The following is a 26673-nucleotide window of genomic DNA, read 5'->3' on the forward strand; positions in this document are numbered from 1 at the left end:
TCAACATGACAGAAAGAGTAGTAAAGGTATATTTTTCTTACTTGGTATTTAAATAAATATATCCTGAATGAAAATTTTCTTTTGTGAATTTAGCTAGAAAAATAACATGAGGAGTGAGGTATGAGTAAACACATCACTAGATATCTCCTTAGCTCCCGGTGGGCCCAAAGACAAATAGCATCAACTTCCAAGTTACAGAAAGTTAAGCTTTGAGTTATAACATCTCCTTCACCGTCATTAAAAAGAGTTTGTATTTTGAATTCAAAAAGTAAACGGTTTGATGTAGAAAGAAAATACTTTTTTGGTTTTTACCATTCTCATGGGACAATACTAAGATATTTTCTTAGGCTTGCTGTGTTTTGAGACTTCTAGGATGCAAAATGAAGATGAGTGCTGACATTGTAAAGGGAGCTTGAGCTCCTCAGAGGTAAAATGGCTAATCTAAATGCTTCCATGCGTTACTATACAAGACAGAACCACCCCACGTGTGAAGACAAGACTCCAGCTAGGCTTAGAAAATTTTTGCTTATGTGAAGGGTCTGAGCAGCAGCCACATAATTAGGGGATGGAGGGAGGTGCACAAAACCAGCAGCTGATTTACTGCGATTGTCTAGATACAAAGAAACTACAGAGCCAGGTCCTGAAAAATGAAGAATGTATAATGTAAAGTCGGACATGGACCCTCGCTACTGTGCTTTGCTTTTTAAGTTCAGTGTAGCCAATACAAGAAATATTTTGTTCTGTTTCTTCCTGGGAAACAGGTTGAATTTTTACAATCTGAAAAATCAAATTTTCAAGAAAAAATTAAACATACTGTAGGCTCTTGTTTCATGTCACTATCTCAGTTATTCTGTATATTATAAAATAATGTCACTTTATCAAACATTTTGTGTTGTTTCTTAAAGCTTTTGAAAAGTATTTTGAAAATTTCAAGGATATTTGAGTAGTAATACACAAAGATCAGATAGAGATCTGTCAAGCCCCATCATACCAGAAGCAACATTTCCCGTGGCAAGTTTGGGACAGGGCAATTGATCAGATATTCTTCTTTTTCTGCAACCTGCTGTTGAAGTCACAAGCACAGGATGTGCATACTGCATCTGCTTACTCATCCACACCCAAATTTGGATCTCTTAAAATTCAGAGCAGTCCCATTGGTGTAACTGAGAAAGCTGCTGTGGTAATGCAGATCCTGGGGAGAGGAACAGAGATTATGAGAGTCAAATGTAATTTGTAATTTCCTCCAATAGTAACATGCTAGTTATCAAATATTTTTCAATACTAAAAGAATCTGTGTCCAGCCTATTACTCTTAGAGAGGCTGCCATTCACCTGCAACACCCCTAAGTCTGGGCATGGACCCACCATCAAACGCAATGCTCACTGAACTTGGCAGTGTGATTCAGGACCTTCCTGAATCAGAACTTAGAAGAGGGTAATTAAAACCCACAGAGTCAGCCAGTAGAGAGACTATTTTAAACTGCTTACAAATAAGAATTTTAATATTTTTACATCTCCTTTGTATTTCTAGAGCCTAGAGATAAATGATTCTCAAGATATAGACTTCAGCATATTGGAGCCCAAAATATTAGCTGACTTCCCAAAGTCAAAGTCATGCTTCATTTTAGGGGCAGAAATAGGAAAAAAAGTCTAGTTTTTCACTTAACCTCTGTGAAATATATCACCACTTCTTCTCTTATCTTTTCCTTCCATTTCTGTTCTCTTCTGTCACTCCCTCCTATCCTTTTTCCCAAAAAAAGTTTAAATGAAAAATGTATGGAAATGTCAAGGACAGAGAATTTATCTTTACAAAAGCTTAGAAGTTTACTTTTAAATATTGACAGGTACAGTCAGGAGTCATCCAGCTATATTCGCTTCCAAAATCAAAACAAAACAAAGCCATACAAAAGGAAAAAAAAGCAAAGAGACAAACACACATACAAATTCACCAGCAAATACATGATACATGATACTGCCTTAGTGTGTGTGTATATATATGTCCTGTTGGTGATAGACTATTAAAAAAGTAGCCTAGTATAACACTCTTCATTATATACTTTTCTCAATAGGTATTTTCTTCACATTTATCAAATCATTCAGTACTACTTTCTATTTTATACCATGCTTAATATTCCCGGAAGAAAAAAGAATTTATTGTTCATTGGATATAACATAGCCAATAGGAAAATCTATTTTCTGGATATCTTGTTTATGGGCTGTGTTTGCCTCCAATTCTTTTTCTGAAGTTCTACTCACAGGGTTTGTACTTCTAGCATCAAGACTGATGCACGTACAGTGATCAATTTTGTCAATCCCTTTGAATCTTTAACTGATCTGATTCATCAGGACATAACAGAACAGATACTTTAATTCAACACTACCCACTCTATGCTTTTGCAATTACACAGAGTAACCAAACACGCATTTGGCGCTAAAAATTACCCAGCTTCTGTTTTCTTAGGTTTTGATTGTTTCTGAAAGCTGGAATGGGGGAGAAAGTGAACTTTATGGAGATGTAATGGAGTGCTTTTAATTAAACAAGGGTGAGGTGTTCGTTTTCTCCACAACTGCTTAATTACACTTGTCCACCAAATCTTCTGTGATGATGCTACCCTCTCAATCAGTCAAGATAGATTTGCATTGTCTTTCTAAAAAAAACCAAAGCAAGCAACCAAAAAAAGCACAAGAATTTTCTCACAATCTAATTTATTTTTATTATGAAGAATCTTACTTGATTCCTTCAACAATTCCATAAGCCTTATTAAGGCATTTGCTAAATGCTTGTAAAGGAGTTGATTTGGTGGAATTATGATGCTTGCTATGTTTCTTTAGGTCAACTCAGAGATTGCAGTAAGCCTTGTGCTAAGTCAGCTGCTCTACAGAGCCAAAGAAGTCCCCGATACAGAACCTTCCCCATCCCCTGAGCAACAGGACTGAAACATTGCCCTGGAGACCTTAGGCTGGTATCCTTAATTCTGCTGGAAAAAAATATGTCTTTATTCTCGCTTCCCACATTCAGATTGAATCATAAATAAAAAATAGAATCTGGACTATCATCTGACCCTAGCAACAGAATTTTTTTCATTTTCTATCTAGTTTTCAGATTGTTATTAACACCACAACTGAATCTTCCATATGTACTGTAGTTTCAGCAACACATTGCAATTGGCAGCAATCAGTACTTGACTATGCTGAATTTTCTCTTAACAAAATACTTTTCCTGTAGTATAGTATAGTAAAGTATATCTTTCATATACTTAAAATTTTTGATAAGATTTAAAATACTGAAACAACTACCAGGGACATTCTAATTAAACCTGAAAGCACGAATAACCCCAGCTCCCTCAGCCACTCCCCATAAGACTTGTGCTCCAGACTCCTCACCAGCTTTGTTGCCCTTCTCTGGACATGCTCCAGGGCCTCAGTGTCTTTCTTGCAGCGAGGAGCCCAAAAGTGAACACATTATTCAAGGTGTGACCTCACCACTGCTGAGTACAGAGTAATCATATCTCAGATTCATGAAAAAAAAAAAGCCTGGAGTTCACTGTGAATTTATTTATGCCCAGTGACTTACTGGTAGGAACATCACAAAAGTGTTCAACACATCCCACAAAAACACGGAAAAGGAAAATGTGTATGCATCTACCTGGTAATTTCCTCTAAGTCACCGAAAAGGAGAAGTCTGAACTTAGACCTGTATATACAGCCAGAAGATCTGATCTTTCTCTTGTTGAGCAGCCAACTGACAACCACAAGCCACTATTCCACAGGCATCATCACTGTAATTCAACGTTTTTTGTTGTGCAGACTGCAGTGCTGTGAGGGCACGTTGCATGGCATTCTGCTGCTTTATTCTTGGGAAACACACATTGCATATGACTGCATATGCCAGGGGAGTCCAATCATCACCAGGCCCATGGGCACATCTAATTTCAATTAAGTGGTAAAAATTGCTGGAACCATGATAATTCTTCACAGAAAGGGATTCCCTATTCAGAGCACAAAAATGCACTGAGATGACATATCACCGCATTTGAGGAAGCACAGTTACCAGACATGTTGTGGTCACGAGTATGACCCCAAATTCTGCATGAAACATTCAAAACACACATACTGTCTGTCTACAAAATAAATGAATAATTAAAATATGTACAGAAAACAGACTAAGCTGTTTGTTTTGCTTTTTAAAACAGCAAGCTTACATAGTGCAATGAAATATTTATCCACAATGTTTTCCTCTTTCTGATCTATTTTTTCTGGATTGATTACCTCTGAAAGCTTTCCTGACATGAGCTTTTGTATGCAGACAAAACAGAGACAAAGCAAAGCATCTTGATTAGCCAAAATGCAGGTCAGCTTCTAGTTGAGGTTGCCAGACCAGCAAGAATAGGGAACGTGGTCAGAAGTCTGCATTTTTTGTAAATTTAGTTTTTATGGTGTAGAGTAATCCATTCCCATATTTTCCGCAGGAAGCAGAAAAATTACCAAACAGCACTTAGAGTTGAGTTTTTAAATCTGCTGGCTCCATTCTTTTGAGAATTGGTAACAAAAAAGAGCAGTTAGATTTCAATGTCACACAAGCAGTAGTTGTCATAACAATTAATGTGCTGCCTCATAATCCGTGGGCTTCAAACAAGAAGCATGCAGTTAAGTTAGTGTTATTGCTAAATTCTAAATTATGCCTGGGTTCCAAATGCCTTTAGTGAGCTGACTGTATTCAACTGCAACTGTGTCAGCGTACACCATGTATTCAAATGTCCACAAGAAAATATACTTCAAACAAAAACCCACAGAAAACATTTTAAAGACTATTCACAAGGCAAATAGGCTTAGACTGGTTGTTCTGCATAGTATCAAACATCTTCCACTGGAGTAAAACATTTGTCCTTCTTGTATATGAGGATCTAGCCCTACTACTAAGTTCAACCTTTAAAAGTCCGTGAAAGGCTCTGGTTGTATTCTGCACAAACATGCAATCAGATGCATCCGTTAGTCACAACTACAAAGCTAGTATTTTAACTACTGATAACCAGGTGCTTGTACTATGAATCACTATGGCTTTCTCTCAAGTGGAACCCACTCAATATTTAGTAACTGTTCTGCCACAGACGTTTAAAAATATCTATGTACTACCTGTCAGTGAAATAAATGAGTCCTCTTTATTTCCATGTAACATTATATTATGATTTGATAAACTAAGCCCAAAGTACAAATGAAGGCTTATCATTACTCAGTTAGAAGTCTGTTAAGAATTTAAAATGTTTTTTTCCTTTTCTTTTTCTTTCTTTTTTTTTTTTTTTTTTTTTTTTTTGGCAAAATGTAGTAAAATGATTTCTAGCAAATAATTGTTTACTAAGAATTGTTTCATGGTTTTATAATTTCTTCAATTTATGGAAAATCATAAGTACTATTAAATATGACTGCTGAATCATTTAAGTCCATGCTGACTCTAAACAATGAGCTTCTTCAGATAGCAATATTATTCAAGAGGAAAAAGAAAACAAACAAAACCAATCAAAATAAACAAAGTCATAAAACAAAAACAAAAACAAACCTGACAAATTTGCATGCATATTAAAGATACTGTAATCCACCAGGGACAATCTGGACAGACGACAGCATGACTATCTGACATGAAACAATAATCCTCAGAAACTACAGTCTTCATATTGTTCAGGAATTAGTTGTCATTGACACATAGGAGAGACTTGGACGATCTTTTGAGGCCAGATCAGTCTCTACAGTGATTCTGTACGGGCAACAAACAATTTAATTTAGCTGAGATACAGTGACTCCAATTTATGCTGAGGCATGGAAGAAGATACAGACCTGACCAAGAGAGGTGAAAGAAGGATGATAGCATCATTATTATGTACATTTATGCAATCCTCTCCTGCTTTGATTATAACTGGTATCTAGCAATAATTTAAACTTTTGCTCCTTGAATATATTATACATTCTTACATAAAACTCAGGAACTTTAACTTTGACTACATATGCAATAATGTCTATTGAATTATCAAACATAGCTCTGGATGAAATGCAATACCTGAACTGCACTGATGCTTGGTAAACAAATGTGTTGTATTTATGTTGTATGTATTTATTGTGGATACATATGGAATATATGTAGCATTTTCTTCATTCAGAAGCAATGCACTGCAAAAGACTCATTATTACTTCTGCAGCAGATGTTGCAGATGCGTAATGGGGTTGTATTTATACATGCTGACTGTTGAGCGAGAAGCATTTTTTGTGTGTGGTTTTTTTTGTTGTTGTTGTTATTGTTAGGAATGAAAATGCTTTCATGTGTACCACCTTCTTGCACCACTTGCTTGGGAAGAAAACAATATGAGGATGCTTGCAAGTACTTTGCTCAAAAGCTATTTCGAAGCATCCAGTGAAAATTAGTATAACTTATCCAGCTGTTTGTGGACAAATATAATCATACAATGACTGACAGCTACTCCTTTTTTTACATAGAAAACAGTAACTCAAATTCATTCTTGCCAGCATCAGTCATCTTACATCTGCATAATCAAGAGGCCTTGCAGATGACTGCTTCTTTGCTGACGAGTAAGTGATCCTTATTAGATACATACAATTCTTCAATTAAATAATTTATATTTATAAAATACTTTACTTTTAGTGCACACATTATTTGCAGAAATTATTAAATCTTAATTGTGTTAATAGCATAAATTTAAAACTTTGTAATTCATAATAGAATTAGTAAAATTCCAAGAAATTTCTAGCTTCTTTCTTTTTGATTATCACATTTTTCATTGTTAATTTTAACTATATACTCATTTCAATTAAATCAATGTGTCCTCACTGCTTGATAACTCTGTTTGGCAGTTCTGTTTGGCAGCTGGTATCACAGAAAGCGTATGAAAATATGTTTTGTATTACAAAATAAAACACATGGATTTGCCATTTTATTCCTACCTGTGTCCTTAGGATAAATGCAAAATAGGGAAGTTAAGAGACAGGGAGCACAGGGTAAGGTTGAGAATGATTCCAGACTTGTCAAAGCATCAGCGGAAGGGTCACAGAAGTCATCAAAGCTCTTCTGCCAAAGTGCCTAATTCAAATTCTAGTGCTGTGCTAAGTCAGAGTCTATTATTCCATTCATGTTTCTGTGAACATTACAGGCCCTTGTACATGATAATTTGGTTTGAAAGCCTCCCATTAAGGTGAAAAGATGAAATACATGTGTGTCCTGGTGCTATTGCAGTTCGTGCCTGAAGAAAGCATTTCAGCAAAACACTTGTGTGTATTTAACATTTCCTAATACTGCTTTGCTTTTAGGAATTTTTAGTAATTAATCCCCAATACTGGGAAAAGTTGGACTGTTTTAAGCTACATTCCCTTCTGCTGATGGTTAAACAAATCTAAAAATTTTGTCTGCTTGCTGTTGCCACCAATATAGATCAGTTCCATTCTCATATTTGTATTGCCAAAGCAGAAAAAATACAAGCTCGAAGTCCAAAACGTGAAAAGGAGCCCAAAGGAAATATGATGTTGGATTTCTATCCATGATTCTCTCAATCTAGAAAATTACAACCTGAATAACATTCCTTGTTATGGACAGTTGCAAATATTCTACTTAAAATTCCACACCCAACTCTCATTTGCTTTTGAAACTATTAATTTGAATGCCAGCAGTCCCTAACAATTTATTACCTGAAATTAAAAGCAATACTTTAAAATATTTTTTAAACGTGAAAAATAAGCGTACAACACAGGCCTTTAGAAAGCCTTCTTCCTATTCACATCTTCAAGGCCACTAGTTATTTCAATGCTTTTTAAATTGTTCACTGCATTTCACAGAAGCATGGGGAAACCGTAGCTGCTGTGTTATGGAATAACAGCCTTATAAAGATAAAGGGGGGGGAAAAAAAGCAAAAAAAAAAAAAAAAAAAAGCCAAGGAATGGCTCAGTGATAAACATCTGGTTTTATACCTGAGATGCAAACTCTGAATTCATCCCCAAACACCCAAAATATTGGTCTGTGCAAGCTCTGAATTATCCACAATCTGAAAACCAAACAGACAAAAAAACCCCACACACTGTTTTGGGAATGTGAGCGGAATTAGGAGCTTAGGAAATGTGTGCGCTGATCAAAATGCATGCAGAAGTGAGAACTTACAGATTTGCCAGGAAAAAAACAGAGTTGCCTTTGCAAATGCAGCTTTGGATGGGCAGAGAAAGTTTCTCTCTGGAACAGGAAGATAAACAGATTCGTTATACAGCACTGCAGTTACTGCTCTGCCCTGCCTTATAAAACAGGAGGTAGCAAAACATCACACACACATTCTATAAAGTCTGGGTACAAATATGAAATAAAAAAAGTGAATAGCCCTCACATACCTACTTGTCTTAGAACTTGGGATCTAGAGAAAGAGCAGAAATTTGTACTGCTATACCATATTATAAACATCCCATAAAGTTTTTGCATTCCATCTTACCTTATGTAACAACACTATTTTTTGGACACATTTGCACATTAATTACAGTGTTAGGCAGTTTTGTGTGTTTCATCCATTTTGAAAGCTGTACTTCCAAGAAGAAACTGTGGTTTTAGGATGCCGTGTAGCTCTGCTTATAAGTATGCGTTAAGACTAAATATCAGATGTGAAGCTTGCAGTGACATTTTGCCTATAAAAATTTTATTTTAAGTGGAATGTGCTGTATTTTAACAAAACATCTCAAGGACTTTCAAGTATATCTTGAAGGCTCTCAAGGAAAAAGGAACAAGTTGTATTTTGCACACACTGAAGTTCCCTTGCTGATGCAAATAGAAAACCAACAAGAAAACAGTGCCATAGTATTTACATTTCAAAAATATCTGCCTATCTGTATCCTGAGCAGTTACTCTTGTTATGATAATCTATTTTTACCATATTGCTCAATTGTTAAAGGTCTTTGAAATACATTCTATAAATTGCCACCTAATCCAGGCAAAAATTATGTTATTTATGTTCCCTAGTCATTTTCTCAGGGAAAGCATAAATTCCTTTCCACACTACATACATATCATATGGTTTGGCTTAGCCTTAGATTTCATTACCATTTTTGCATAAAGTATTTGTATGTAGAAGGCACGCTGTATTAACTAATCTGTTTTCCTGTCAGGGAAGACTTCCACCCTCATTTTCTGACTTCCCATCATGAACCAGAAAGTGGGTATGACAATGCAATTAATATCTATTTAATTGAAATCCCCAACTCCAGATACACTTCACTGCATGAGACACAATGGCAGTGTCTTATCATGTTGTAATTTTCTCCATCAAAAAAAGGCAGGGAAGAACTATCTACTTCTCACAGAGCTAAAATAATTCCATAAACATAGCAGTGAAATAGTCACACTCAACTTACAGAAATCACAGCCCTGTACATAAGCTAAATTTTCTGACTGGCTCAGCTTTAGCAGCCTTGAAATCTCAGTAATAAGAAACTTAATTATCATCATATTTAGAAAGGAGAAAAAGAAACATATGCCTAACAAATAAGAATCCATACGTTAACGAAAAAAAGAGCGTGATACATATACGGTGGAGAAAAGCCATTTTAGCATCAATATTATTCTGAACAGAACAGTTATAAGTAATTGCACAGCTTTTTGACCACAGTGAAACAGTGTCAGTGTAGACATTATGCCTTGTGTTACATAAGAAAATGAACATCATGGTCTCACATTAAAGTCTTCAAGTCTATGAATAGTTCACCAAGATGCTCAAATGCTCAGCCTTAAAAACAGATGGAATTTAACAAAAAAAATTGCCTACAAAAGGTGATTAAGGCTAACTGCTGAAGGAACATGCTGTTTAACCAAGCATTTAAAAGAAAGGAAAGGAAGAAATAATATCCAAATCACTCTGTCTTACTCAACTATCACACTCAAAGTGAAGGTAAACAAAAACCCTCAAAGTGAAGGTAAACAAAGACCTTGCAATCCAGTTTTTCTGTTGTGTGAACAAGTAATGTCATCATCTAGTGTTGCTTCAATGAATCCTCATTCAACTGAGGCTCTAGGAGGAGACGAAGTCTGGATAGTTTTCTACCAGATGCATTGATGAAGATTTGTTACTGCCCATTACAAAGAAATTCACCTTTTTGGTGTTCACCCAACACAACCCCAAAGACAATCTTCTAAGACTGACATATATATATACACACATTTTTAGTACCATTATTGAGTGCTCAGCATAAATTAAAAAATGTTTCCAATTAATCATTCATTTTAACTAAATATTTGAATATATCTGAAAGTTATTTAACAACTAACACCCATAAAATGTAATTTCTATTCTATAGAATAACTCAAAATTATGCTTTATAACTTTAGTTAAGATATCAGGTGTTAGGGTTCCTAGGATGTGCTAGATGGGAGAGAAATCAACTCAACAGAATACTTAAAAATATACACATTGCAGGAAAATATTTAATATCCCTTTTGCTTGTAGTGTTTTGTTTTCTTTTTTAAGGGTATAATGTAAAATGAGCTATATAGAAATATACCATCTGGAGATGAAACAGACTGGTATTTGTAAGACAAAAAGGAAAATAAATTATACTAGGAAAACTATATGGAGATCAATTTGGTGAATATTGAGCAATTGGCTGTAGTGATCAGATTTGTATGCTGCAGTCTCTTATCAGAAAGGGATATAAATGAGAAGGTTGCATTTCTGTAGATTCAAGGAAGAATTCATAGGGCATTTTAGTTAAATGAGTTCTGCTGAAAAGATGTGCAGCGCTGAGCGCTGAGGAGGTGCAGAAAAGCTCTGCCATGTGAATATGAGATGGCACTGGTCCATTGCCTGCTCCAGAACACTGTCTGGTTTGGCCAGAGGAAAATCCAGTGGAAAATGCAGAACACGTTAAACTATAAAGTGAGTTTCTTATGTTTAAATTTCATCTTCATTTAGTTCATCACTCAGCTTTAAGAAGCTCACAAAAACAGCATCTAAGCTAGTCTACGTATGAAAAGCAAATCAAGGGCATTACTGTATCTACAGAAAGGAAACAGTTCTGGCAAACAGAAATAGAAGAAGGAAAAGTATTAAATAATTCATTTAACTGAGCACTCTACAAAAACTGGCAGACTGTGAATTGCACATACATGCCCGGTTTCACAACTCAAAAGCAGATCCTAAATCTCCAGAAGAGAAAAATTCATGTCATTAACTTTAAATTCAAAGTTATATTGGAAAGATTTGTGTGAAGATCAATAAATAACTATAATTATTGAAGAAAACTATGAATAAAACATTAAATTATAGGTTGCAAGCCTGTAGGCACTTCACACCATTAAATAAATTTCTGCGTTTAATCTAAACTCTCCCTCTGAAAAAAATAAAGAAAATCAAGAATTCTAAAGAAAATGATGATTTTCTTTTACAAAAAGAACCTTAAACACTTTTTTTGTTATGAATAAAAATTAAATTAAAATGAAAGTCAGCATCTAATACAAGATTATTTTTAAGTTGAAAAGAATATGAATTTATTCAACAAGAGAGAAATTGCAGGGTGGAGTGCTATTTCCCATATAGCATATACAACTTTGGATACAATACATACATTCTGATGTACAAAGTTTTCTGAATGCTAACATACAAAAGTATATATAAGGAAGGTAGAAAATATTCCCAGAGATTCAACTGAATTAGCAAATAACTGCTCTATCTCCTCACCTGGCTGAAAGTTTGTACTCCCTTGAAAATTTGGTTTGAAAGCCTCTGGTCAGTTTCTCTTGAAGGTTTCTAGATTAATTGATAAGAAAAATGTAATATCTTTTGATGCCTCCCATTCTACAGGAATTGTATGTAGCCCAAAAGAATGAAAGGTATTTCCAAAAAATTATAAATTGTATATTAGCTAAAATGTACTATGATTGAGTTTTGTATATTTCGGTGTGAACTCTTTTGGTATCATTTTATGTCATTTCACTATGAAATGACAGTTGTTTCAATTAGCATGATTTCAGTGCAGGATTTCTGTTATAGGTTATGTGCTGTCAGTTGCATTAATCACAGAACAATTTCTGCTCCATTATGTAAACAATGTTTCATTTGCTGTAATAGTTCTGTTTAAACATTTAAACTTCTCTCTTTTGTCAGAATGCAGTCTTTCTACTTTCTGATTCCTCTTAAGAGGTGATGACATTTTTCTGCCTCTTCTATGTTTACTTGCTGCAAGTTGGCTGCACTGTTATTGAACCAAGAATACTAACAGCATGCCATGAGCAAAAATCATCTTACTTTGAAAGACCAGTTACACTCTATTTACTTATAACTTGTGAGGATCATCTGGCTACACCTGAAATGATTCAAGTTCAGCCTTTGAAGTTAAAAATTGGTGTTACAAATGCTATGCAGGATGATCATATAACCCCACCTCATTCTGTACACAACATCAATTACATGATACAAGAATACAATTTAATTCTGGAATCTGAAGGTAATCTCCACTGTGGGTAAAATTCTATGCTGAAGGTTTTGACAGAACTTCTGTTCTATGCAATGTCACCAACAACTCAAAAAACACAAGATGATGAAAGAAAAAACTATGCTATTTAGGTCTTGTGTTTATTTTAATTACTTCTTCATGTAGCAGACTGAAATGTTAAGTATTCCATTTTTTTTGGTAAATTCATCCCAAAAACTCAAAATACTTTCTAGGACTTTTTGTAGTAAAGCAACATTTAGAGATGTAGACAGGAACATGTAAGCAACTTGTTACTAAGCCAATGTCAAACATGGGATAGAGCTAAAAATAATAACGCCTAATGAAAAAATCCAGAAGGTTGTAAGAATCAATCAAACATACAATAGAAACATCAGGTGTGATCCCTATTACAAGCCTATTTCTACATATGTAACTTAAATTATTGTGAAAAAAATGTCAGTCATAACTATTTGACTAGTATTAAAAGAAGCTATGCTTTTACTGCTATACAAGAGTTTCAATCTAAAACAGAAAAATTTTAAACACATCCTTGCATTTCATGACAGCAGAAAAATAGTTAATGCTACTGAGACAGCATCAAAGAAGTAATGAAGCCAGTATTTTGAACAGATACTGAATGTGAGGATGACTAACACTTTTTGGGTAAATTTACCTGTAGTACACTGTAGGCAAAAATATTGCCACTAGAAAAATAATCACTATTTCATAGTCTACACACCAACCAATGCAATGACAAAACACACACTCATTACAAAGAATGAATGATTTCTTCCTGACCTCTGCTGTGCTGGAGCTGGTACTGCACTAGAAGGTAAGTGCTATGAACCCTATTAGATATACAAGTCAGCCAGACAAGATGCTTTTGGAATAATTGGAATAATTTGGAATAACATCCTCACACTTCTGACTCCACAGAAGTTCAGTATGATGAACAAAGCAAAAATTTTGGAGATCATAAGCCTGTCTAAGAGATTAAAAAGTACGAGGCCTGGCTCCTGGATAACCCCTATAGCAACTGCATTCAAAGAAAACAAGCTATTAGCAGCCATACTGAATCATGCAATCTACACTAAGCTTCCACCTTTCTTTTCTTCTACAGCAAAAAGTTTACCAGCAAGATTTCCTGTCCCCTGACTACAGTGCCTGACATGATACGGTCGAACTGACATTTTTCTTCAGGTGTTGCTGAGTCCCTCCTTCATGGCCTTCTAATCAATGTCATGCTCAAGTTTTGTCTTCCTTGGGACATAATTATTGGGGAACTATTAAAGAAATATATAATCTGTCATTTTAAAATTGTCACTATAATTTACCAGAGAATATATTAATGCCAGTGTTTTAATATTCCGTTTAATGTACACCTCTCATTCAAAATCACTATTTGATTGAAATATTCATACACTTAAAGAATATAAAAAGATCAATCAATAAATTTGAAAAAAATAATTAGGATTTTAATTGTGGTTAGCCAACTATCAAAGAAGAATTAAGCTAATTATCCAAGACACTTTCGTTTCTCAGCTGTAATTGGAGGATAAACAGCATGTATATTAAATATCATCATGCTAAAAAGCAGTACTTTGGCTTTAATAATTAGCAACATGAAGTAGCAAATTAACAATGAAGTCTCCCTACACCAAATAAGACCAGTCTGTTCTATGCCTTCAAAACAAACAAAAGAAACCACCAACAACAAAAACAAAACAAAACAAAAAAAATGTATCCTGACTAGGAAGGCATCAAAATTTCAAATTAGTAGTAATAAGAGAAGGGTGACTCTTGTCCTTGCTTTCAGGCTGCACATTTACTTCTTTCAGCTTGAAAACAATTAATTGAAAAATTATTGTAATGATTATTGGCATAGAGTGAGAGAGATAGAAGGATGGAAGGCATAAAAGAAAGAGATGGCGTACAGAGATTCATTCACAAGTCAACATATTCAGTATTTCTATAGTTCTCTAGAAAGCAGATTTTTTTTTTTTTTTTACCAACTTTTGATTAGCATGACTCAAAATATAGCATTAATTCCCAGAGGACTGCTAGACATTCAAGGAGAGTAGGCAACTGATCATATAAACAGCAGCATGCAATATATTAATATTAATCAGTAGCTAAGTATTTCCATGAGCATCAATTGACACTTAGCAAGTGACACAGAATCTAACTTCACAAAATACATCTTACTAATAATTTACAATGCCAAAATCAGCCAATAGATGAGCCATGTAAGTAGCATCTTCTAACTCAGTAGACTCTTGGAGTACTTCTGTACAGCCAAATCCAACCATCTTTGATCTTAAATATACCTCAGCTGTCCAAGAAAATTGTCACCATTTTGTATAAAACTCCCCTTGTAGTTGTTTGTTTTTTTTCTTTTGCTTTTTATTGTTGGTAGGTATTAATTCAGTATCAAACACTACTGGAGCTCAAAACTTCTTTAAATACAGTAGAACACAATTCCCACTAGCCAGTTTCTCAGATAATGTCTAGGCAGTCAATGCTAAGTTTACAGAAAACTGCAACTGGTGGAAAACCTGTTACTGCTCATGAAATAGTCAGCTATAAATACTTGCCCAGATGGATGGAGGACAGCTTCACTATCGCCATTTAATCCAGATTGTACAAAGGTTTCAAATGGTGTAAAAGTGATTCTTGGTAATCACCATGCAGATGGTTTCTCTTCAACCCTCTCAAAAGAATGGGAAAGAAATTTACAGCAGCAGAGAGCGGTGAAAGAGGAAAAGGCAATTGCTTGCAGACACAAAACAAGTGCAGATATCTGCTGTGTTTTGCCAGATTGAAGACCATAGAAGAATAGTAGGTATCTTACACCTGAAGTCTTTAGTATCATTGGAATACAATGCAATGTTGTCTCTCTTGGCATATTCATCAAGGAGACGTGTGAAATCTTTGCAGTGATCTAATACAGCTGCTCACTTCACAATATTGATATCTAAACTTAAATTTGAATCAGGTCTTTGTCACTGCAAGCCTAGAGGTTAATCTAGTGAGGAACTGTTTCCAAGATGACTAAACTCAAAGCTCAGTTAATTGATAATGTCTTCATCAGTCAAAACTTTGGTCCAAAAAATAAACTGGTAAATGCCTCAAGAGCCAACCATATGGTTAGCTTGATAATCTTACCAATGAATTTGTCAGTGCATACGCTGCTGGTGCTCTGGCAATGAAACAGTGTTGGACCACATCCTTTCTGTTTCGAGGTAAACCCAGGCACAAACAAGATAGCACAAAATGCATTAAATATATAAATATAATATACAGAAAGCTGTTTGTCTTTGTGCTACTTTGACCACATGAAGACCCCCAAACCAAATCAATTTTCACAGCTAAGGATCTCCTGATGACTGCAGAAATGCTGCAGAGCCCCTCTGGCAGACGCCAAAGCTTGCATATTCCCTCCAGCTCCCAAGCCCAAGTGTCTCCCAAGAGACACTGCTGAGATTTATCTCTTCTCTGTTGGCAGGCAGCTATTTTGAGGCCAGTTGGAAGAGTTTAGAATGTTTCCAAGACTACTCTAATCTGCAGTGGGCTGGCAGAAAACTAGCCTGGGAATAAAACAGGGCTGAAAAGCACAAATGTTCCTGTTGTTGTTGTTGCTGTTGTTGTTGTTGTCTTGCCCCGTTAGGTATATAGTCTCTAATTTTTGCTCAATTAATCCTGTTGCAGCTTCCGAGCTTTTCCAAACTCTTTGCTTTCTGATTATGTGAGAATCTGATATTGGAATTAAGACAGGTATTCATTACTGCGATTATTATTTTCATGCAAAACACAAACATTAATAAGGGGAAGGGATGAGGTGCCCTCCTAAGACACCCCAACCTCTTAAAGAGATTGGCTACTCTAGCACATGCTGCTCTCATGAACAAAGTGGAACGTTGTTATCACATCAAGAGCAACACTAACACTGAAGGAAAACACAGCTCCTACAGTAGATGAAAATCCTCATGCCAAGTATAGGGAAATCTGGGCTATCACTTCCATGTGATTCTGGCATTCTGTCTCTGGAGTCAGCCTCCATGTCCAATCTTCTTAATTAAATTTTAGATATGTAAGAACCAAGATTTTCAGAGTCTTATTTAAAAGACTCCAGTTTAGAAACTGGAAAGATTGATGAGGATGAAGAAATGAAGTCCAAGATCTCATCTTGCAACCACTTCCAAAGAGTTAAATTAAACAGACAAATGTTAAAAAAAAGAAAAAGAAAAAAAAGAAAGAAAACAAAGCATAGGTCATGAGAATACATCAGAATATTTGTTTAGTCATACAAAGGACAGAAAGGATGGAAAAGAGACAGCATTTGAAATGTCTACCCAAATGGCATCCTTATTGTAAAGGCTACCTGAAATCAAAGAATGGCACACACAAAAGATGCTTAGGAAATTATTAATACAACTTAATCACACTGACTTATACTGAAAAATCCATTGCTAGGATTTAAAAAGGGTAGAAAAAAAATGAGGGTTTTTTGTAATTTTTTTTTTTTTTTACATTTAATTCCCTATATGCCTTTAAGGGCTACCATAAGCCCTTCATGAAGCTTAATGACGTCCTTCTGCCTTTTCCTATTTCATTCATTAAAAATTCGTATGCGAATGAAAAATTTAAATGTGAATTCTGTACTAATGATACACTGAGACTACAGAGTTATACTGAATAAACCAGAAATACTTATTTTTCTTATACACTCCAATGACCTAGACAATTACATTTTGCTCTGTAATACAGTACTGCTCTTTCTACATTATTAACATTAAGAATCATCATACATTATGAACTTTATAACTTTCAAAGGCAATCTCTGAGTCTTTACCATTATAGTAACAAAAATTTTAGACTCCTTTAATTATTATCTTCTTTAGACCATAACAAAAAAAAGAGGGGGAAAAAAAAACCAAAGAAAAAAAACAAGTTGAACTATGTTTCAAGAGATAAAATAGCCTGAAAGACAGCTTCTACTGCAGGCTTTTATACAATTTCTGTATTTAAATAAGAGTCACAATGCACACAAAGTAAACTCATGAGAGTTCTTAAATACAAGTAGAGGCCACAAGAGGAACCTCTCAGCTGGGTATCAGAGAAGGTAAAACATTATTGGAGCTGAACAGGAGAATCTAAGAGGGCAGAAACTGTTTGTAGAAATTGACTCCTAGAAAACAATAAAATTTTGCTAGAGATATTTTCCTAATTTCTTAGGTGTCTGTTTTGCTTTGGGGCAGAAGGCTGTTTTATCTCTGCAGTGAAAAATGCATGCATCTTTCAGAACAGGCATCTATTTGAGTCCTAACACTCTTTGCAGTTAACAGCACTGAAAGCTGTGTGCCTCTTAATTTGCAGCTCGTTAATTGGCTTTCCCTTCTTGGTATCTATTGTCAATATTTGAATGGCTTCTATTCTCTTTTTCACTCTTCTCCCCTGCCTCCACTCTGAAAAACTATTTTTTCCCCAAATAACTTTTTTCACAGGCTCATATCATTTTGCTAAACAAGATGTTTTGGCATCTCTTTTGCATTACACAGATACTTTCCTTATTAATGCAGAGACCACCTCAGAGTTGAGGACTGCTTTGGTGAAGTAAGAATGATTAATGCTGGCCAGAAGATAGATCTTGATTTTTTGTTTACTCTCTGCTTAAATGAAATCAAGCTCTATGTGTTTAAACGATGATGAATGTTTCAACAGAAACAGATCTGTAATTTCTAAACTGGGACAGCTTTTAAGACTCCATGAACTTTTTCTTCCTTTTTTGAGTTCTTCATGTAGCAGGGACACAGTTTAAAACTTTTCTAAAAGGCAAGTTTTTCAGTAATGTAGTACTGGATATGGTGTAGGGTTCAAGTTTATTATTCACAGGAGACTCATAATCTATGGGTACAGTACTGTTAAATAATGTCATTCTTTTCATGAAGTATATATTTTCCAACTGGGTGCACGTTAACACAGTTTGATATTTATGTTCTTGTAGGACTGATGTGGAGTTGGACATAAAATTTGCCGTGTAGCCCAGAAAAAAAAAGTCTCCAGGTGGCTTTTTTCTACCACAGCAGTCACATACAATTTAATATGTGTTCCAGATCATTTAGTTCTTCTAAAAACTGCATCAGCAAAATTTCCAGAGCTCTTTCATGATGAGTTTAAACAATTTAATCAGGCTGAAGGACAAATGATCTTTAGCAAGAAGTCTGCATCTCTCAGTTAAAGGATGAGAGATACAGAGCAAGAGAGATGTAGATTACTACATTCTACCTTAATGTATACCTTAACATTTTTCCTTAATCACATTACTAACTGGATCAGTCGTTTGCTAATGAGGTTATTTTTCGAGTACTCAAAAAGATTCAACATCTTGATCTTTTGAGGCCTTACCACACAAACATACACACAGCTAACAAGTGATAGAAATGCAAGTGATAGAATGCGAGGACACCATCAGGAATCTGTACTATGATATTGTTGCCTGAAGGATGTCTCTCGCTTTCAAAAATTCAGGAAGCTATTTCAGGGAATTCCTGGAGTCTCTGAAAAGTGAGATGTCAACAAGAATGAAAACTACACTGAAATTTAGAAAAACAAAACAAAACAAAACAATTTTACCTAAAAAAGAACGGGTTATGCATCATGCATTTAGCATAAACTCGCCACTCAGGATGGTGATAAACCCAGCACAGGATGAGTCCAGAAGCAGTGAGACCATAATGCATGGTTTGCACAGCTCTGCTGGACCAGGGTTTATAACACCCAATCCCAGGAATTCCAAGGAGCCTTACAGCACTGCTGCATTACACTCTTCGCAGACATGGGAGCACAATCTCCAGGGTAAAGGACTTATAATCAAACACTTATAATCAAATCAATCCTCATAGAGGATTTGAGTGCAGACACAGTAAGTGGACCAATCATTGTCAAAACTAGCAAATAAAATATTCATTAAAATAACTATAACAGGTTTGTTTAAAGTTTCACTGGACTGGTTTTAATACACTCAAACTCACTGCATATAGAAGCAGATAAGTTCTGTGTTGGCAATGATACCAACTTCACAACAGCTTTCCAGATGCTGTGTTTCGTGAGTTGCTGATGACAGAACAGCTCTATCACTAATCACTTAGACATGGACACAAGGGACAGGACGAGGCCCTGCTCCCAGAGCCTCACTGATTTAGCTCTTAAAAGGTAGAATACCTAATTTATTCCAAAGCTCTTAGTCATGTACCAAATCAGTTTCTATCCAAGTCTGGTTAAGATAAAGTTCTTTGCAAGAAAGGAAGAGAGAGAATTATTAGTCTTTCCTTATTAGTCTTTTCCCTATTAATCTTATTCTCTGTTGGAAAAAGATTCTGAACACAAATTTTACTAGTGACGTTATTTCTAAGTATTTTGTAATAGGTTTGTGTTAATGCCAATAATATTTCAGTTTTCCAATAGACAGATAAAAAAGGGAACGTAGCAAACTGCCTCCTGCAGCTGAAAAAGTTCAAGAGCCATGCTCAAAGTACAGGTGTTCTGAAAGGGAATTCACTCATACAAGACAGCTTAACTCAAGCCTATGTATCACAGCACTGAGTCATGCACCAGATGATTCTTCTGTCCAGAACTGGATACAAAATACATGGAATATGGTAAGATTCCCCACCCTCTCTCCTTTCCCCCCTCACCACCATGCATGCACCCAAAAATACGTACAGTGCTTTATCAGATAGGATAAATTATCAGAAAGGATGAATTAATAGATACCTAACTGATAAACTAGAAGTTCTGGACAAATTTAAGCAAGAATGATAATTTCAAAGTCATATTACAAGAAGAAAATACAGCTGGAAAAAAAAAAGTTTTAAACCAGATACTTAACTGAAGTGGGACAGAAAATACCTTGTTGGATGAAGCATTATAGCATCCCATGGATCTGGCAAAATTTGTAATTTCATTTGTCATAAAAAATCATAGTTAGACCCAAAGAGAAAACAAATTAATAGACTTTACATTCAGTCCCAAGAATATGCATAAGTGAATACAAGGCATACCACATTAGCCTCTAAGCAAGCAAACAAGCAAAATTTTTCAAGATTCGTACATTACAGTAATAGGCTGAGCAATAGGACTACTTGCTGTCTAAATATCATGAAAAAAATACCTACGGCTTCCTTCAGATATAAAAGAAAGCATTTCATTGATTTTGCAGTTCTCATGGCCACGTTTAACAAACTGCATAAGGCAATAAAAAGGACCATTTCTTCAACCATTCTGTCCTTACAATAAAGTCCAACCCCCTTCACTGCTGGGACAAGAAATGAGAACAGTACACTAGAAGAGCTCAATAAAATGTTCAAAGAAAACTGAGAATATTTCATTTCTTCTTCGTAGCATTGCGTTTGTAATATTATCTTTTGGAACACAACACAGTGTAAATAAAAATTAAATAAATAGAAAACCTACTATGTCATCCACGCAAGAGGAAATTTGGGGTAAAGGAAGAGAAAGCTACAGCAGCAAAACAAATTAATGATTTGTAGTGTTTTACTCAACAATGTTTGATGTAAGCTTTTCATTGATTCTGAATGTCAGGATTTTAACTCTGTTCCTAGCAGCTCATCACTACAGAGCTATAAAGTTCTTCTGGACAGGAATTGTCTAGAGTTGATTTAGCTCAGGCTCTTTCTGCTCAGCTACTTGATGTCATATCCACTTCTTAGTAGAAGTCTTCCAGGTTAAAAATTCCTGCTACTGTTGTTATCTTCATCGATAGTGGTATTTAAAAAGTGTTCCTTCCTTCGATTTTTCCTTCTAAAAGCCCCGTTTATATGTGTTTCTTACTCCAACCTGCAGAACATTTCATAATCGTTTCCTGAAAACTCCATGTCAAATTTCTTCCACAGTAATTTTGTACAAACCAGTGACTATCTGTGCACAGAACTGCAAACTGAACAGTAGAATATAGACACATCCGAAAGTGAATATAATAATCTGAAAAAAGAATAGTGAATAGCTCTACCTTAATTTTGACTTCAAGTGCTTCATAAAAACTGGAATGCTGAGGCCTCCTATTATTTTCTCCTACTTACTCAGCTGTTCATCCAAGAACGGCTTGAGATTCTGTCTTCCAAGTTTTAGCAGTATTAGCAGTATCTCTATCCAGTAGATGAAATAATTTATTTCTGGAACAGTAATGAAATCTTCTCCACTTTCAGGGTGAGAGGCACAGCCAAAAACTGAGATGACAGAAGAAAGCAATCAAGTTCAGTTCTTGATGAAGAGAAAAAAAGATTCATTTTCTACGTGGTACTAAATAGCATCATCTCCTTCTGGCCAAGCTCTTGCACATCCAGCAGCAACAAGGGACAGACAGTGGCTTCTTGCAGAACAGACTGCATTTGTAGGATTGAAAAAAAGAAGTAAAACGAAAGACCAGAGCTGTTGCAGGCACCTTGGAATCCTAAAAGCTGAATGCTTAAATCTTTTGAATAACAGCTGTATTTTCCAAGTCAGTGTTTGCCAATTCTGAAGCTACAAACTGGCCTCTTGACTAAAGTATCTTCATTCTTGCCTCTAGACTTGATGGTAAGTTTTATCTCCGTTAAGCTTGTTACTTTAGAAAAAGGCTCTACTTTTCTGGCACATCTAGCAGAACAGCAGATGACAGTTATGCAAAGTGCTCAGCTGCAGCAGCTCTCTTTCAAAATGCCCTTTAATATCAAACTCTCACACTCCTCAGTCTTTTTTTTTTTTAATAAAAAAAATCTACAGCAACTGGATCTGCTCTGCAGTTCTATATGGGAAAAAAACAATTCTTTAATTCTGTAAGAGGTGCAACAAAAAGAGAATACATAATTTACTGTTTTAAAGCTGTGCAAGTGCTTGTGGAAGTGCTGCTGAATGAATCAAGAAAAGAAAAAGAAAAATATCTCTACAATTGATATTTCCTTCTCAGTTCTGTTTGCACCCGGAAAGATCACTACACCTCAGAAGAAACATAAGTGGGCAAAAAGCATTTGGAGTTCACAAGGTTTTAGAGCATGCCACTGTCCCTTCATCCTTCAGAGCACGTCATTTGATCTTGTTTTCAAAAAATTTTTTTTAAAAAAATCCAAACCTGAAACTTAGAAATCCTAAACATCTTCCCAAAGTTCCCACTCCCACAGCTATTTTCCTGGAAAGCAGAGATTCTGCAGCACTGCTGTTTCTCACATTAGCAAAGCCTCCCCTTTCTGCAGCATGTCATATACTGATACCAACCTGTCCCCACACATCAAGTACAGTGTCTTTATTCAGTTCACTTAGCACAACATCAGTATTTTCCATACTGTGACAATTTATTTGTCATGTTTTCTTATTAAGATACCAGCACCCCAAATGATCACCTAGCACCTGCATGTTAGGATTTGATCAATCAAAAGTTCCTGTTCACAGCGAACAGAAAGCACAAGAATATCATCACAAGAAATCACAAGAACTCTCAAATATATGTGCCCAGTGAAAATCTCATGGTGGACCCATTTTTATTTAGATTCATAATTTGTTAGATGTTCCAGTTCATGAACTGGAAAAGCTCTGAGGTACGTAAGCAAGAGTGTATCAACTGAAGAAGGGAACTTCTGTCTTTGAGAATTCATTATTGTTTATTTTTCTCCTTAAGTTTTTGCAATTATTTGTCAACGTGAGACTTACAGATATTTACAGTAGATTCCACAAGCTCCCATAGTATGTACATCTAACAGCACTGGTTCAGACATATGTATCTCACAGTTCATTGACTTCCCTATTTTAGTGGTTTAATAATGATGAAATAATAACATCACAGAACTGATCTGTGCCATTTGGGTATAAGATTTAACTGTTTTGTGGTGGAACAAAACAAAACAAACTATACTACTCCATTCTTTTCTTTAATTTTTTTTAGTGCCAACTATCTTGACTGATTCCAATATGCAGGACTTTCCCATGTGCTATAATCATAAGAATTCTTCTCAGTAATTCAGTCAGTTGCACTAATTCCATTTCAGAATAACTGACCAATCAGAGTCATCCAGTTAAGCCAAGTCTTGCCATAACCCCATAAATTTCAGACATTTAACAGATGTTGCCAATGCTTGCTCTGCTCTTCCATTCCCCAAACAATACCACTTTCTGTGCTAGTATAGTTCTGCCAAGATGGAGCCACAACAGCTACGTGTAGCTGCAATTCTGAGCTCAGAACACTGCCTAAAGTGACAGGGTTGCAAAAAATATTTCCTCCTCTTTCCCTTGCTCTATCTGTGCAGAAAAAAAGGAAACAAATCTATTCTGAAACCCAACATTTAACTTGGTAATAATTAGTTAAACTCAAGCAGGGCTTAAGATGAAACCACATTAAAAGTTTTTGTTTTTTTTTTCTGCACTCTCCCCTACAATGTATTCCCAAGGACATTTATTATCTGTACACAGATACACAACAGAAGGTACTCCCACATAAATATGTAATGTGTTATCCTGGACCACCTTCTAACACATCCTGCAGCACTGAGTTGCTTCATGAATTCCAGCTTTGTCGCTGCAACTACAAACTTCTGACTTCTCTTGCCAAATCTCTTTCTCCAAGACCAACTGGACTTCTCTCCATGTTTCCCATTTAGAAAGAATAGGTTAACCAGAATAAGCCATATTCAAAGGAACACAGATTATTTAAATTTGCTTTACAATGGGTACGCTTGAAGCTTGAAGCTAGAGTTGTCAGGACAAACGATAAGCAGGTAGCGATCTTGTATATATTCTCATACTAACAAACACTGTTCTAATAAATAACACTGCTTAAAAGGGATTAAACACATTTCTTTAAAACAGAACCTGAATTCAATATCTTTCTTATAGTTATTGCAGTCAGACTGTTTAGTTATAGGAGATATATATATATATTCATTCAAAAAGACAAAATAGGTAAGAAATTGGTGAGAAATACTGAGGTGAAGAAATGAGAAAAATGAGCCTTAGGACAGGGATTTCATGCTCAGCAGTATTTGTCATGAATTTTCTGAGCCTTAAGTTTAAAACACACTGCAAAATAAAAAGCCTGATTTTCTGTAGCCATGACCAAATTTGGGGAAGGGGGGGGGAGGAAAAAATAGCAACATTGTAATTTGGCAATCCTCTGCATCAACTAGATAGGAATGTAAATAACTGTCAAGGGTATGACAGAGGAGATTCTGCTGTTAAGCATTTTATAGCAATGTTATTTCAACCACAACAGTGAATTAACTTTGACTCCCTATGTGTATTTACTGAGCATTTTTGCACACAGATATAACCGCCTTCCATCAAATGCTGGACTGAAGCATAGGACATGCATAATCAACACACAACATAGTTACGTTTTATTCCATTGTAAGCTTTGTTGCTATTTCAGAGTTATGGGATAAAAATCATATTTTGTGCTTTAAGTAAGTTTATTATTTTGTCTATTTTTTCTGAAGTTTTTTTTTTTTTTAATAAGGATTTGTACCAGGGTGCCAGCCTGGTTGCCTTCATTATGTATGACCATGGATGGAGACAGTAACGTGACAACTGTGGGTTTGGCTGTTTGCACGTACTGCCCAGGAAGGTCAAGTTAGGTCTATACCACATCAGAGAAAAACAAAAAGAAAGGGAGAGGAATATCTACGAAAATCTTTGTACCTTTTTTCCCTGCATGATTTGTAATATGTTGTTTCCATCCTAAATGAAACTCTTGAAAAGCAATTATCTTGATTATTTAAACAAGTAGCTGCACTGAGGTATGATATCACAATGTGGTCTGAATGACACTAACTATACATGATATTTTCTTATTTGCTTGACTCACAAGTTATCAACTGAAGTTTTTCTGCAAACCTATTCCAAGTACTTAAAAAGTTTTGTTTCATATTTTACCGAAAAATGCTTTGTATACTGTTGAAGAGCACTGAAACAAAAGCTGATGCTTCCAGCCTTTGCCACAGCTAGGCAGTGTAAGGTGAGTACACACATGACAGCCAGAGGTATGGTGGAAAGCATACTTTTCCTCCGTGCCTCACTAAATAATACATTGGCAAGACAAACGCGCAGGAGATTTGGTGTCTCACAACCACTATCAGGCATGTGTCGATCAAGCTTCATGTTCGTTAGTCAAATGAGACTAGTGAATTAGAGAACGTTTAAATTTGTCTTCCTTTAAACAGACACACAATGAGTGTAGCAGAGTCACAACAGGAAAACTTGACTGAGAAGAACACAGCGGTAAGACAAGCTCCTTACAAATATAAAATTTCATGCATTTTTTTTAAATACGTTGTTTGGTGTGAGGCCTGATTCTGTTCATGGGCTAAATGAGAATGAGAGGACAAAAGAAAAAAAATAAGCATGTATGTCCTTAAGTCCCATGATAGAATAATACTGTTTTATCTATTAAGAGAGGACCAGAAACTGATTTTGCAGGACAGAAGGTTAACAGAATTGGCCTCAATGTTATTTACCTCAATGTATTGGAACCTTGTAGCATTTACTAGTTTAAGCTTATCTCCTAACTAATATTTGAGATAAAGTGTCGTCATTTAGCTATGAGTATTTGTATCAAAATAATGGTTGGCATGTTAGATGACAGTTCAAACTAAATTATTTTCCTAAAAATACAACTGGAAATTTGGAAGTACTTGGAATTTTGTAGTGATCAAGAACTATTTTGGCACTTTTCATATGCTCATCTGAACAGCTTCATTTAGAAGCATCCGAAATGCAAATGAAAAAATGTTACAGATCCTTAAGGATCTGCTTACCTGCAGAAGAAACTCCAAGCTCTTCAATTGATAGCACGCACCTAGCTCTCATGTACACATTCAAGGAATCTTCAGTAAAGAGATCGTTTAGTAACGTGGCCAGTGAATATTATCCACGTGACTGAGAGAAGAACTACCTTAGATTCTGGTCCTCTCTTGCTTTCCATGCCTCTCTTCCCAGGACTGCCATAAATGAAAAGGTCCACTGCTTCTTGTTCTGTCAATTCCTCTCAGTCCTGTGGGTTGTGTTTCTGTGGTCTGCAATAATTACTGGGTTGCATGAGACACAGTCCCAATTTACAACATGTTGGTCCTTCTCTTAAAATTTACTTGAAAGTGAGCTACAGATCCTCACACCATGGATTCATGACTGTGCACGCTGACTGGAACCAGATGTTCATAATAGCAATCTTCATCAAATA

At 35.6% G+C, this 26673-nt stretch overlaps 1 long non-coding RNA gene across 1 annotated transcript in view; it reads right to left on the bottom strand.

Annotated features, from left to right (window-relative positions):
• Positions 1-1182: 1182 nt before the first annotated feature.
• The window catches only part of LOC122181696, a 53329-nt gene continuing 27838 nt past the window's right edge, over positions 1183-26673 (bottom strand). The window contains exons 2-3 of the long non-coding RNA XR_006179546.1: positions 8152-8220; positions 1183-1192 (exon numbers count right to left, since the gene is read on the bottom strand). This is a non-coding gene — a long non-coding RNA (uncharacterized LOC122181696). The remainder of the gene's footprint in view (positions 1193-8151; positions 8221-26673) is intronic.

Source organism: Lagopus leucura, unplaced genomic scaffold (assembly GCF_019238085.1).
Source record: "Lagopus leucura isolate 7727_CA_CO unplaced genomic scaffold, USGS_WTPT01 Super-Scaffold_100012, whole genome shotgun sequence".
Taxonomy (NCBI): domain Eukaryota; kingdom Metazoa; phylum Chordata; class Aves; order Galliformes; family Phasianidae; genus Lagopus; species Lagopus leucura.